The 15,086-nt window shown below is 41.0% G+C and overlaps 1 protein-coding gene across 1 annotated transcript in view; it reads right to left on the bottom strand.

Annotated features, from left to right (window-relative positions):
• The window catches only part of GLI3 (GLI family zinc finger 3), a 427,034-nt gene that overhangs the window by 219,855 nt on the left and 192,093 nt on the right, over positions 1–15,086 (bottom strand). The window contains exon 3 of the mRNA XM_080382113.1: positions 1–15,086. This exon is cut by the window's left edge and continues 23,484 nt beyond it. The gene's annotated coding sequence lies outside the window, so the exon portion shown is untranslated.

Raw genomic sequence — 15,086 nt, 5'->3', positions numbered from 1 at the left:
AACACCAGACAAGGAAAACAATGTAAGAGGTGCTATAATACATAGTCCCACATTTCGAGCCAGTTAGACAAAACCAAACACAAGTTTTGACAAAAATCACCGGAGCTTTTAGGCAGGAAATAGCACTTCACGATCTGTACATTTACCCAACACAGTAAGACCAATGCTCCATCAAAGGCACTAGAACATTTTAAAATGGAGACCAACCATGGTTTTATAATTGTCATCATTAGTTCAAATAACCACCACAAACAGCTATAGAGAAAAAGCAAGCCTGCCGAATATCTCAAAATGAAAAAATAAGCTATTAAAAATAAACAAACTAGAAAAAATCCCAACCCACAAAGATTCATTCTAGTTATTCATTTTGCATGATTTTTAGGGTGAAGCACAGTCCAAAGGAAGAATGCCAAGTACCATAAATGTGCATCTATCCTATGTTCATTGTAAGCTTCCAGTGTTGCCCTTTCCATAAGCATAGCCATGGTGCAGATGGGTGACTCTTTTATCTTTTCCTTGCTGTATTATTTTACCCTCCAGTTTTATTCTGCACTTGATTTTTTTGTTGTTTACTTTGTTGAACTGTTAAACTAGATTTAGATTATTCTTCCTGCCTTTCAAAATATTAGTTAGCAGGAGCATCAAACAAAGAACTAAAACACTTTCATTTTTATGTAGCTTTCTGGATATATTGTGGGAATGATGCACATGGTACCACACAGTATATAATCACAACAGAGACATCAAAGCGTTTGAAACCAGTGAATTTGGCTCTCATACTTCATGAGATCTGCTTTAAAAAGAAGATACAACTGAAATGCTACTGAAATCTCAATTCCTTCTGGTTATTCAGTTAGTGAAGAGCATACTATAAAAATTGAAACTAGACTTGCAAGTTTTGCTTTGCAGCTGCAAAGGCAGGGAAGACACAGTTAGAGCAGAACAGTAGTTGATGCTGGCATGATTCTGGGATCTAGAGCTTGAAGAGAGAGAAATAAGTACTCACAAACACCCACATGCTATAGCAGGATAACTGAGGTAAGAATTGGAAATCTGAGGACACTGCACAGGGAAATTTAACAAGGCTGACAGGAATCGAGAGAAGGTACTTTTAATTTTCCTAAGTAGATAAAACAGAGGAAATTCATAAGCAGAAGACAGTAATATGATCAAAAGATGACAGAGAGCTGTACTCATCCTTCACCATATACAACTTCATGACTACTCATGCCATGGCCCAGACTTATCTAAGGTCAGCTAATGGATGGAAAACCGAAAAGTGAAGAAACAAGATAGAAATTATGCTGGTAAGCAGGCAAGAGGTTTATGAGACTTGCAGCCATGATACTCTCTCCTTCACCTAAATGTATATAAAAGCACTCGATCAGTGCACTCCACTGTTCACAAGAGCTTATTCTTCACTTACACTTTTGAGCAGACATCGTGTCAACTCCACTGTAATGGGCTAAAAGCTCATCCTCCCATTTGACCTTCTCATCTGGACATCCTTGACGGTTCTTGCATTGCAATTCACCCCTCCTAAAAAATATGACTAAGACAGGGTAGATGAATCAAACAATGGAAATCCAGGGCCAATTAATTGTGCCAACTGCATGGAAGTCGCAGGAGGGAGCTAGGCTCAGGCAGTCATCTGCCCCTGCACTGCCTGGTGAGACAAGTCCCACCTCTGTGCTGATCGTCCAGCTCCCTGAGCAGAGCTTTCTTCCACCTGTGGTTCCTTCCTGGCAGCCAGTGACCTTGCCTCTGACTTCTGCATTTGCCACCTTCACCTTTGCCTGATAAAAGTGCCCTATACAGTACTTCTGCTGTAGTAACATAAAAAGAACCCTGCTCATGAAGCCTTCTCAACAGCATAGACTACTGCAAGCAAATCAAGTCTGTCCTTGCCCTCTAGACTAGCTTCCCAAAGAATCCCAAAGAAGATGAGATTCCTCATCTTACTGTAACTAAAAAACATGCCTAATGCTTCGAGGTGATAACCACAATAATAACATCATTCCTCAGACACACTGGAGCCTACCCGAGACAGTCTTGTTTGTATAGGAAAGTGGGGTAAGGCAACACTGAGAAACAATCCTTAGTGTCTTCTGTTCCAACTGCAAAGCTGCGAGCTTCTACCTGCCGTCTCCATAAAGGGAAGAGAAGCACAAACAATTAAAAACAAACAGAAAACCTCCAGCTGTCGAGGTAGACCTCCAAAGGCTGTGTGCAGTAAGACAATTAACAGTGTTGACTCAGCTTGGAAAAGGTACAGCTCATGAGCCATATGGAGGACAAATCATTCTGGAGTAGAAGAAAAGCTTCATTTATAGTTATGCCCCCCCAAATCCCATTCAGCAGGCCAAAGTATGGTTAATTTGTCCTGCCATGTTGGGTTGTATAAGAGGATGTGCTGAGCCCTAATATATGAGCAGCCTAATACCACTCACTATATCAAACTATTAAAAGCTTGTTCTTCAGAGCCCAGCCTACCCAAGGAGATTACAGACAGCTAGCAATCTACCTTTAGTGTATGATCTTAGATGAAACTGTATCACTTCTTATATCTATTCATAAAGAACAGAAGCAATGGCCAGAGAACACACACTTTATTAAAAAGTTCTTGGATCTTACATAAATTCTTTTGGTATTGATATCCTTTATATACCACACATAGAGCAGCATATCTTTATGGTCTAAACCCAGATGATTTCCATGGACTGGGGAGAAAATATGTTGGCTTCAGATTCATGGATGCATTAGACATTTATACGTACTATTCCAGTGAGATTTTTATGAGCCTGGGTATCAAACTGTAATTGATTGGTGTGCTCTGCCCCTTCTGCCTGGGCTAAGGTCAGTGGGCCATATTCTGCAGTCCTCATCTAGTGGCCTCTCAGCTTTGGTACTGGGAGCCATCAGTGAGAAAGGTGCCTTCAGCAAGAACAGCTGAATAAAAACCAAAAACTGGTCCTGTATTTGGTCTGCTATCTTTTGAAAAATCTGTTGAGACCTATGATAATAAAATGAGCTGTAGCTTCTCCAGGCTCTGAGTTTTGAACAGTACAGACTGAAACACAGAGCCAAATCGGTAGCAACTCTTTCCGCATCCCAGATAGCAAAAAACCAAAACAGGAGTCTATTCTGCAGAGTAGGACAGGGACTCCTTGCCTCTTCACAAGCATGTAAAGACATGAACTTTGTGATGTGGCCTGCGAACAGCAAACATGAGCCTCTCATGGTTGGGAGAAGCTTGGGGATTTACTGAAGTGCCTTCCTCCCCAGAGCTCTGCCAGAGGCTCACTCTCTCTTGCAGGGAGGGAGCACCAGCAGGAATGCTGCTCCTGGTGCTGAGCAGCCTCTTGGCAGAGGGTAAGAGCCATCCTTGCAGGTAGGCCAGCCTCAGGACCTTGTGGGGCTTTACAAATCAAAACCAATGGCAGCACCACGCACTCAGGCAGCCCGGCTGCAAGCATTTTGAGCCAGCTTCCAAATATGCCTGAGACGGGGCCTTGGTGGGGATGAGTGAGGCAGTGGTGAGTCTACAGGTGATAAAGGCATGAACCACAGGAACGAGGTCTGCTTTGGAGAAAAGGTAACCAGAGAAAAATGTGAAGAAAAATGTCCTTCTCAATTAGTCTTGGATTCCAGTTATCCGGCGAGAAATGGAAAGCTAACCAGAACTGGGAACGTAAGTAATAAGTGGCAGGTACACACCCTCCCAAAGGGGCAGATATTATCCCTACCATAACTCCTGATTGTTTTCTCCACGTTAACAATAGCAAGGTGTTCTTATCTGGATGGCACTGCAGCCAGCTGGCCCTCCCCCATGCCCCAGCCTCGCATGCCAGGAGAGACAACCAACCCTTCTAACCAAATTGGTAAAGACAAAAACAGAGCTGCATTTTATCTGCAAAACCAAAGACACGCAGCAACCCACACGTCCTCACTACCTGGCCGATCTACCTGTAAAACAACCTGCTCCTTAAAGTGGCTCTGTCAGCTCCAAAAGAGAAGGAGAAACCCTCTTGAGTTTAGGGTCAAACAGATAAAGGACCTCAAGGTCCTGCCCACAGAGAAGCTTGTGGTGAGCTCTAGAGCATACGCATGGACTGCTCTGCCTTCAGCAGGTTCCCTTGTACTGTGCCCAGGTCAGTTGTGAAGCTGCTTCCACTTAGACTCCATTTCACAGGCTGAGAACCCCCTCCTTTCTACAGGGGACCATGCCTCTTCTTTTTTCCCTGTATTTTTTTTCCTTTTTCTTTTTTTTTTCTTTTTCCTTTTTCCCCAAACATCAAAATTGCCTGAACTTGTTCTGGCTTACAGACCCATAGTGATTTTCACCTTCCTGGACAAAATATATTAAACAGCAATGTTTCTCTGATAAAGAATGTAGAATTATGGGATTCATACAACAAAATCTCAATCTTTGTTACTTCTGGAGTTATTTCTTTAGTGTACAATTGAGACCAGAGCACCACTCTGCTAGACACAAGACTCACGAAGCTAAGGCTTATACCATTTAGCCTATTTTGATGCCAATCTTACTTTGCCTCACCTTTCAAATAGCTGAAGATTTCACCATTTGTTTCTCTTAACTAAAAGAAGAAAAAAACCCCCCACCAAGGCAACCCTGATGACAACCAATGGGCTGGCAAGAAAAGTAAAATAATTATGTATTTCTCTAAACCAACATTATCCTTCCCCACAATAGTGACCTCTGAGACAAGGATTGCTTTGAAAGCATCATCTCCCTCATGCCTTTTAAAGATGGGGGTAGGGAAAAACTTTTCAGTGTCGAGCTGGACATCGTCCACCTTTCATCACATTTCAAATGGATTGTCTTTGAAATGCAGGTAAAGTAAACCACTGGGCTGACACCCACCTTCTCACATCATTTGCTAAAGTATTTCATATCATATAGAAATGTTACATCTGTTACTGAAGATTCAAACCTACAACAGTATAGAGACTGACGTTTGTACACACACAGATACGCGGTATTTCTAGTCTAATACTAGGGAGACGCGAGATCTATTTGTGGCTAGGCCAGAGTCCACATTAGGGAGGGGTGGGGAGGGGGCAGACAGGGGGAGTGCTTAAAAGTTAAAATTTTCAAAGACAGAGTATTTAGACAAAGAAATCTTGTTAATTTTAGTGCAAGGTGACTATCTAAATACCCAAACTGACTTTGAGAATGTCAGCCTTAATCTCTTTGTGAAAAAGTTTCTAGATTTCCTTTCTCATCTGGCTGAAAAAGCCTAAAGTCTCCTCGATGATGCTCAAAACTTTTCCCCGCTATAACTGTGTTACTGCATACAGGAAAACCTCAGTATAAATAGGCTGTTCACATTTCACTTCCAACATGAGTGACATAAAAAAAGGAACATTCTTAATTCTTAAAGTGTTGGCATTGGGAAGGGACTCTTTAAAAATAAGTAAATGCTTGGTTTTCATCATACTAGAGCATGTTCAGAGCAATTCTGATGAACTTACTGAAACGATCTCTGTGTAAATCTGGTTTCAATGAGACAGACTTGAATTAAAACAAATAGGTATTTTTGACCAGTCATTGTCAAGGTAATGTTTTTCATGAGCAAACTCAGAGGGCCAGACTTGCAACTGATTTCCATGTCACTGATTCTGCTTACATTAGCAGCACATTGGGCTCAGAATCTTTTCAAGTGGTGTATCAGTCAGACAGTAGATCAATACACAACACAGATGAACAAGTATCTTCTTTCGAATCGTGTGAGCATTCCTACAGAGGAAGGAATATGACCATTAGGATGTTCTTTAAACTATAACCACATCATTATCCAGATGTTTCATTCCCCCCTTAGACTGCACACTAACAAATACAAATAAACACTTTCAAAAAAATGTGCTTAACATTCTTCAGAGCAACTTATCAAACTATTATTTTTTCAAGGCAAGGAAATTCTATTTGCATTCCTGCTTCTTTGTTACCATGAACTTTATATTTTGGGTCAAATGATCCTCAAAGCTGAGTATCCTCAAGTCCCACAGGAGACAGGGAGCACCTTGGGGGGCTGATGTCCAGGCTGGCCACTCATTTATCTATTTGCAGATTCAGCCAACATTTATGCAGTTAATCTATCCAAGGGATGGGTTGTACACAATTAAGACAGAATACAATGACGTAAATTGTCTGTCACTCTTTTTACATCTTTAAAAGGTGTCTTTTGGAAAGATTTTTCTTATTTATGAATATTTTAAAAGGCATAATGCAATTCTGTCCAAAATATCCACACAGCACACTCACTAGGAATCTGTTCAGTGTTTATAGGAAACCCACTTCCATTAAGCAACTGATCTTTGTCAGTCCCATGAGTGCTCACCATAAACAAGTTCACTGTATCTGTTCACACTGCCTATCTTTTTCCTTCCTCCTGCAATCTGCAGCACCACTGATATACCTGGAGCTCCTGAATCCATTTATTTTCTACCCTCTGGCTGCTTACTGCCTTGGCAGGCTTTGCCCCATCATTTACAGTGGGGAAAGCTCTTAAAACTTTGTGGAGAATAACAGGGCAGCTGGAGCCAGGCAAGGAAATTCAGCTCCAAGCACAGAGATAGGGAAGTGGCTGGCGATGGGAGGGATTCTTTAGGCAGTGATGGTAGGTCTTAGGGGTGGAAAGAGGCATAGGAGTGGAAGGGAGTCAGTTATCTGACTGGAAAACTCAGGAAATGTAAAAGAAAAAAAAAAAAAAAGGGAGGTTAGAAATATGTTAGTCCATGACTGGCACACTATTCATGAATTAGTTACAGCAGCGGGATGAATTTGGGAAGAAGTAGCTGGCTAATACAGGAAGACTTCAATATTTAAAAAAAAAAAAAAAAAAAAAAAAAAAAAAGGCAAACACAGTGGAAAAGGAATACATTTGCTTTGACTCACTTCTTTTGCCTTCCCCCTCCCGCCCCCCCCCCCCCCCCCCCCCGCAGTGAGACCTGGCACGGATTTGCTCTGCCAGGGGCACTTCGCCCTTACTCCTGTCTGGTTGCACTGGTACCATGGTACCATTTCCAGCTACAGAATGACTTGGAGGCACTGCTGAACCAACAGGAAGAGCTTTGCTGGGGGTATGGTCAGGACTGCAGACAGTGATGACCCAGGCAATTAAAATGCATGGAAGAAGCACGTATTTTCTACAAGCAGGGACCACTTTACTGAATGTTCTGCCGCAAAAGAGCTCTGTGCCACATGATGAGGCCGCCGTGGCATCCAGCTGCCTCAAACACTTCGAAAGAGGCCGTTTGTTTAGAGATGTAAGAGTTTAAACTTCACTCTCCTAACCTCTCAGGTTCTAGTTACAGCTTTGCAGGCTGAAAACACTGACTTTTGCATTTCTGTAAATGCTACAATTCCAAATTTCAGGAACTCTCACCTTTTAATATTTTTCTTCCTTTGGCTATTTTATGTTCCTTTTTTGCCCCCTGCGCATTTGGAGATTATCCAAAAAAATTAATTAAACTTGAAGGACATGATATTTGTTTCTCGTTTCAACCTCTTTCCCAGATTCCTGCTGCTGGGCGTTGCCCTTAATTAACAGCATTTTTGTTTGAAATCACTGCTTAATGATCCCTATGTTCTCACTCTTTTGTTTGGTTTAGGTTTTTCCCATTTCCTTCTTCTGATTCTTTTTTTGTTTTGTTGTTGTTAAAAAATGTAAGTTTATTTATTTGCAAAGACTGTACCCGTTTATCCAAGTGAATAGTACCTTTAAGTGGAAAAAGAAAAGCCAGGCCAATTTCGCTGCTTCTTTACTGTCTCAGCTTAATGGCTCTGTGGTTTCTATTTTTTTTTGTTCTTTTTGTGTGTGTTTCTAATTCCAGCTGTGCAACACACATCAAACTGGTCTGTGGTTATACTTCTTGGTAAACTATGCTACTTAACATTTCATTTAAAAAACAATTAGTCTTTCTTCCCTGCCCCCCCCCCCAAAAAAAAAAAAAAAAAAAGAAACTACAATAATATTTTTTGGTTATATCCACAGATACTGGATAATTGATTTCCACTGTACATTAAAAAAGCATTTTTCTGTTTTGCTGGCAGCACCAGATCTTTTTAATTTAATTAACATTTCAAAAGGTAAACTGATTCAATTAGGATAACTTTTCAATGGAAATAGGGAGATGTAGAAGAAAAAATTTTTCAAAATTAGCTGAAGGATCTTGTGTGATTTCCTTGTGAGAGGAGAGGAGCCCATTTTAAATCAGCTGAGTTTCATCAATAAAAGGAGAATGGGGCCTACTGGAATCGCTCTGGATCTGAGTTGCTTGCAAAAATATTTTGGTTACTACAGTAATTTTTAAAAATGGGGGGGGTATTATAAAGACACACTCTACCCCCTCTTTTTGTCAAAAACAGCAAACAAAGCATTTCTGTAAAAAAATTCTGATGAACTTGTTAGGGGTGCAAAACCAAGAGGATATCTTGCAGTAGGGAATTTATGTGAGTGGAGTACAAAATGCTTAGGGGTCTATTATGTCTTGAACACAAAATACTGTTGCACCACCTTCTTAGGAAGTTTCATTCCTCAGTTTAGGTAGGCAATAACACGCTGCTGATCTCCCCAGTAACCACTTGAGATAGACAGCACCCACGCGAGGTGACCTACAACGCTCCTTTCACACCCCTCCTCACCCCAGGGCTCAGCCGGATGCAGCAGGAAAAGGACTGCTCTTTTTCAATCTGCATAAGAATGGACAGTGACTTCACTTAAGGATCAACATGAGGAGAACCGGCCAGCTCAGGCAGTACAAGCTGAAGACTCGGGTCTGAAAGAGCCCAGGTCTAACACCTACCAGCTTTAAAGCTCCTATTCACTTTAACAGTTTACGAGAGCAGCAGCACTATTTTATGGGACCCAAAAATCATCCTCTTTTTCTCATTAGGAGCGAGATAATGTTATCCTGAAACCAGCAAGAAACAGTAATTCTACTTGCCATGTTCAAAACTAGTCAGTTTTTAAGTATGAGCTTATACAGCCCTTATAGGAGCCCCCAAACCCGGGAAAAATCCCCAAAACTCGGGAAAAATCTGTTCTTCATTAAAGCTTTGGGTCGTATGCCATTCAGCTGTGCGCATGAGACCCCACTGATGTTGGCTTGTGGGTGTGACATGCAGAACAAAGCCAGTATGTAGTCCCTTTCATGCTGCATTTCTCCAACGGGCATATTTCAACCTGAAGCTGTAAATGGCTTAAAATGCAAGCCCTGCCTGTTGCATGATTCATGCCCAAACCTCCCACTGATGCCACTGAGGAGGGACATGTAGAACACGCAGGATCTGTTGTCTGTTCTCATGAATGGAAGTTATAGCATCTCCTTCAAAAATAATTTTCTTAACCATCAGGAATGACATCTGCTTTTGGTGAAGACAATTCAAGTTGGCTAAAAGATGATGGGGAAACGACCTCCTGCTTTCACCTCTGAAGTGACTATGTAATCATTTGTCTTTGTTATAAAGCAGGAATCGTATTCTTTTTACATTTAGGTAAGGGAAGTGGAAGGCATCAAGCAAAAAAACCACTAGCCATCCTTCAGCAGACCACAGAAGTCAGATGGGTGCCAGCACTGAAGGAGGCTCACTTAGGTAGACTTGGGAAAATTACTGAAAAGAGCTTTTCCAGAATTCAACTCCCCAAGTTGTGCAATAGAGAATTACAAAGTCTCGGAGAACATGAGCTAGCAGAGTGTGCAAGACACTCAGAAACGCCTGCGTAGCGAAACCTAAAGGACAGGGTTTTACAGAGTGGCCAGCCAAAGAAGCTTTTTGTTGATGATGTAATATTTGTAACTTTATAATCTGCTTGAGAAATGTGATGAAGAAGTTTCTGGAGCTGTTTTAAACTGCCTTGGAGCCTGCATGTGTATTTGCAGCTGAACAGTTAAAATAAATCCATGTTAGAAAAACACTGATGTCTTCATTAGTTGAGCTTGATGCATAATAGAAAGCCCATCTCTCTTCTCAAGCTCAGCAGTTTGGCTAACAGGCCAGGCAGCTTGTTGGCAATACAAATTACTGACTAATTCCTTTCACACACCTTGATAAGGAGATAAGATAAAACCAGACACACTACAGGTGTTTACACTGGTGTGACATCTCCGTATCCCATGTCCTACTCTCTGCTCATCTGCCAAGGACTGCCCATACATACGCAATTAGAAAACATTGACTGAAGATACTGGGAACAGGAGGGAAGGATTACCACTCCTCAAACACAGTGATACTGCTCAGACTATGAAACAGTGAAAGGTGGATCACTCTTTTCTCCTGTTGAGGCTGGGCCATGGTGGTGAAGAAATAGGAATTGGACAGGGAGAGGAACAAAGCAAAATGAAAGGCTTTCCTCCCAGAGTTAGGAAAATGGGGACTCTTCCTGCTGCCAGCCCTGTCTATAGACACATTATTCTATGATCTAAATGGAAAACGTTTTGTTCATCCTTAGGGCAGGAAGCAGGATTCACCCCTCCTGTGTTGAGGCAAGTCCACTCCAATAAATCCTTTTGTTATCTCAATCCTGCAAACTGCTAACCAGACTTAAGGCTATCAACCATAAGAGCTGTTTATGGTTTGGTATTGCAAAAAATTTACTCTATAGCACCTTAACAAATTACACAAGCACCCAGTCACCCTCCTTCTGCCCCCCACCTCAAATCCCCACTGGGAACAGATGTTCAAGGCTCCCTGTTTCACCATCACCATACCTGTATCACATCCAGCTTTTATATGAAATTCATGGAGTAAGGATAGTTACAGTTCTGGTAAGATCATGTATTCAATATGCCTCATGATATCCCACATAAAGCTGTACCAGCATGTTTTCAGAAGGTAGAAGGAAGGTGCAAACACAATAGAAATAACAATCAAGCAACCTTAAGCAGTGGGGGAAGGAAATGAGCTAATTTCCAAATGCTCAGTGCACAGTCATGGAGACCGAGGGCAGGTAAACAGGAAAAGAGAGGAAGGAGGAGGTCATTACACCTTTGGCTAGACAAGCTTCTCTGGGCAGTTGTTTGGAGCAGCTACTGCACTTATCTTTAAGAGGTGAGGAAAGATGTAGGCTGAAGGAGTGTCCAAGGCAGGCTAGTCAACGAATGGGTTATGTAGTCTATATAGCCAGCCATATAAGTCAGTTGAAATATTGTGATGACTTAACATTATTGCTAGATATTTACTAAGACTACACACAGTCCTGCTAAATGCATTTTTTGTTCTTTTAAATTTCTGTATTTTTACATTACTGTAAATCTACATTTTTAATTCTTACTTTGAGTTATAAGTAAAACCGCATCGTGGCTAGTGATAGAGTTGATTCTTAGCAATCTGACTCATGGTACAGTCATAGGGAGATCAAACCTCCTTAATACCTACACCCTCTCACCTCATTTCATTTATTTTCCCTTGAATAGTGGGGGCTGAAACCTGGAAAAATACTAGGTCAGATCTGTCGGATGGGCTAGACTCATTCTGGGTTCACAGTGATTTTGCAAGAGCAGAAGCCCACAGCTGAGAATTCATCAGAAGAGAGTGCTCCTACGCCAAGGCACAAAGATAGGCTTTTCTCCATACAGAGGGTATCGGGAGTTGCCTGGGGCATATTCCATAGAGATTTGGGGTTTTGGTGCTCAGCCATGCAATACACAAGTCAGGCAGCCTGCTGAGAGAGGCTTTGTGGGTCACTATCCAGGGCAAAGTTGTTATGCTCCCCTGCAGAACATGTCCTAGGGGTGAAAGCAGAGGATGCTTAGGACACCACATTGAGGCAGATTAGCACAGGCCCAGCAACACTTAACCATCTGAAAAGCCCTTAAGTCTCTTAATGGATCTTCTCTTAAGCCTTAAAAAGGTAGGGAGGTAGGGCCAAGGAATCTGAGGAATTTGTTGATTAAGTGACTTCCATCAGTGGGAATTTTGCAGGATCCTGGACTCAGCTGTCTCAATGGCAATAGGCACAGTTATAGGGGTTACCTTCCCTCACAGTTCAAGACAGATGCTGGCACAACAAAGTGTAATTTAAATTTCCCTGCTCCTGTTTCAGGGAATCCTTACATATACCTTTGAATTTTCATTTAATTCTCCTTTTTCCTTTGCTGCTTGTATTATTCTCTCCTTATCCCAATAATCCAAGTGTGTTATTTTCTCTCTAATTTGTTCCCACAGATGGCAGGGTAGGGAAATCGAAAACAGAAGTCAGAGACCTTGGGAGTATAATGAAAATGAAATCATGTGCCTCCAGATTAAAAAGAGGAAACGTATTAAACCTTTAAAAATACAGATTAATCAATTATGTATGCAAAAGAGGACACAAGAATTACAGTCATGAAAAGCGGAAGGAAATTCAGAAGTACCGTATATGCCTCTGGGATCCTCCTGACTCAAATCCAGCAAAGGGATGTATTTTCCATCCATGCATGCCCATAAATCCCATGAATGTCAAAGGGACACTGTTAATTTAGAATAGGCCCAACATTTCGGTTTAGAGAAAAGAAAAAGAAAAGAGGTTTCATAAAAAATTATCACAACAGCAACAGCTTTAAAAATTTTAAGCACATTTGAGTGACCACTTGGAGGGGGGGAGGGGGTGGGTGGAGAAAAAGAGGGAGTTTAACAACTTCTCTCACATTGTTACAATTCCCACACCAGAGGCTATAATTTACAGACACTGCTGTATTGGCTTTCATTATGTATTATACTAGTGGAAGAGGACTGTGGCAGTCCAAAACGGATGCACCAAGGAACAATATGGAGAAGCACCTTGGAAAGGATGCCTCGTGCTCTTACGGATAACCTGCTGACCTGGCCAGCCAGCAATACTGTAGGAGAGAGAGGGATCGTAATGTCACCATCTAAGTTTAGTGTTTAGTGTTCTGCGACTGCAGTCTTTGGGAGATACTCAGGATATCTTTCAGGTAAGATCAAATAGAAGGAAAAAAAAATAATATTAAGTGCCCATTTATATATGCATGCTTGGAGGGCCAAATTTTGTCCTATTAGTTTTTCTGGAGCAGTAAACTAATTCTTAAAACATAAAATTAACTCATCACAGTGTTGATGGCATTTCCCTGGCAATCTTCTCTTCCATTATCCCAACTATGTTTCCAGGACCATGGCTTTTACCACGAGGAGCAAACATCTCACTGTTGTGCCGACAAATTATATCAGTGTAAAATTTATATAATTTTATAGAGAAACATAGACTGCCAGGGATCTCCTGGTGATGTAAGTTTAAATCCTTACTGGATCGACCAACCAGCAGTATGTTAAGAACATTTTAATTGGCCTCCAACCAAAACCAACAGAATATTTTCCCTAGGCCCTCTTTCCAATCTGCTCAAAACTTACCCCAAACCTACTGTAAAGCAAGCTGGGTTACTTCAAAAACTTTTGCAGGTCGGCTACTCTAGGTCTTCACCACTCTGATAGTTCAAAAGCTTCTTGTTTGAAACACAGATATATTCCCTTGGTTTTGTATCAACACTGACCTGAAAAACGCTGAAGTACTGCTTTCCCTACCCACTCTTTATCCTCCCTACCTCCACAGAATTCCATACTTCCCCTCCCAGACTTTGCTTTGCCAAGCCATCCTGCTTTCATCTCCTCCATCAAACTTGCCACTCCCAGATCATCCTACTAGTTCTTTTTTGTATCTGTTCTAGATTCAGTTAATGTTTCCTAATATGTGAGACACAACTATACACACAGTAATTCTAGCTGGCTCTTACTCACACCTTACACAACACTATTACAAACTCCCTATCTCTACTGGAAATGCCTCACCAGTGCCCTTGGGATGGCGTGTTGCTGATGTGGCCATGTATCCTGCAGCCTTTTTCCACAGCTGTTGGCAGGTCAAGAGCTCCTGGCCTAGGGCAGAAATTCTGGTTATTAGACCCCAAATGAACATTTTCTACTGTTAACAATCATCCCATTACCACTAACTCACTTCTCAAAATCATTCACGCAATTCTTTCTGTAGGGTATTCTGATCCTCCCAAATATTGTCAATGCCTTCCAATTAGGAAGGTCTAGAAAACTTTTTTAATACATAACTAATTGTGGCATTCGTTAAGAAAAATATTAAATAAGGTCCCACACTGACTGCTGCTGAACTCTGCTGGCTACATCTGAAATCACTAAAAGTTTTTGTATATTGAAAGTAAAGTAATTCTATTTCTGTTGAAGACCCACATTTGTCACAGTCAGTCTTAGAAGTAAAAGGCGAAGACTAACAAACAGAAGAGATGGTTATACTGATGTCAAAGGAGATTTTAGTTCTGTGTTTCCTGCTGTCCCTAGGGAACCTTTAGGTCTGCATAAACTGTGAAAGACAAATATCTTTTCTTATCAAGGTACCTTTCTTTCCATAGCGTCAGATCTGTCCATACTACATAGTTCACATTTTAGTTTATAGAGAAAACAGCTTAACACTGTTGACATCATGGAAGCTTCTGTGTAATGCCAAAAATGTGCACATATAATGTAATAAATAGTCATGACTATGCTATTCAGGTGTTATTGCAGGTGTCATGGAATTTCACCAAGATCTCCGTACAGAGCCTACCTCACTTTGCAACCAACTGGCACTTGCTCTTTTGCTATAGGTTACATTACAGCTTGCAACAACTACAAAATGCAAATATGCCATTTTATCTTTGTCCATACACTATTTCAAACATCCACCAGTTTTAATGGTTAGCAGCAACTTCTTAAAAATAAAAGTAAGTTTAGCTCATACTAAAGAGGCAATATTTGAGATCCCTGGGAACAGTTAGATAGCACAATCTAGCACACAATTTTGCCCAGTAAGTTTTGTTTTAATTGAACTTATGTATGATTTACTTTTCCTATAATATTATGTATAGGTATAAGATTCTTACCATTTTTCCCATGAAAAGTATATCAGCTGATGGGATTTTGACTCCAGAAGAAGGTTCCTTTTTATTTTTTTCCACTCCATGTCTATATTTCCATCTTGATATTTTTTTTCCTCATTTCATTTCCTCATCTTTTTTTGGCTTCTTGTCTGACCTTCTGGATCCATTTAAAAACTGCAGTC

This window comes from Falco punctatus, assembly GCF_963210335.1.
Source record: "Falco punctatus genome assembly, chromosome: 4".
Taxonomy (NCBI): Eukaryota; Metazoa; Chordata; class Aves; order Falconiformes; family Falconidae; genus Falco; species Falco punctatus.
Note: the sequence above shows the minus strand (reverse complement) of the source record. Positions and strands in the feature narration are given on the sequence as shown.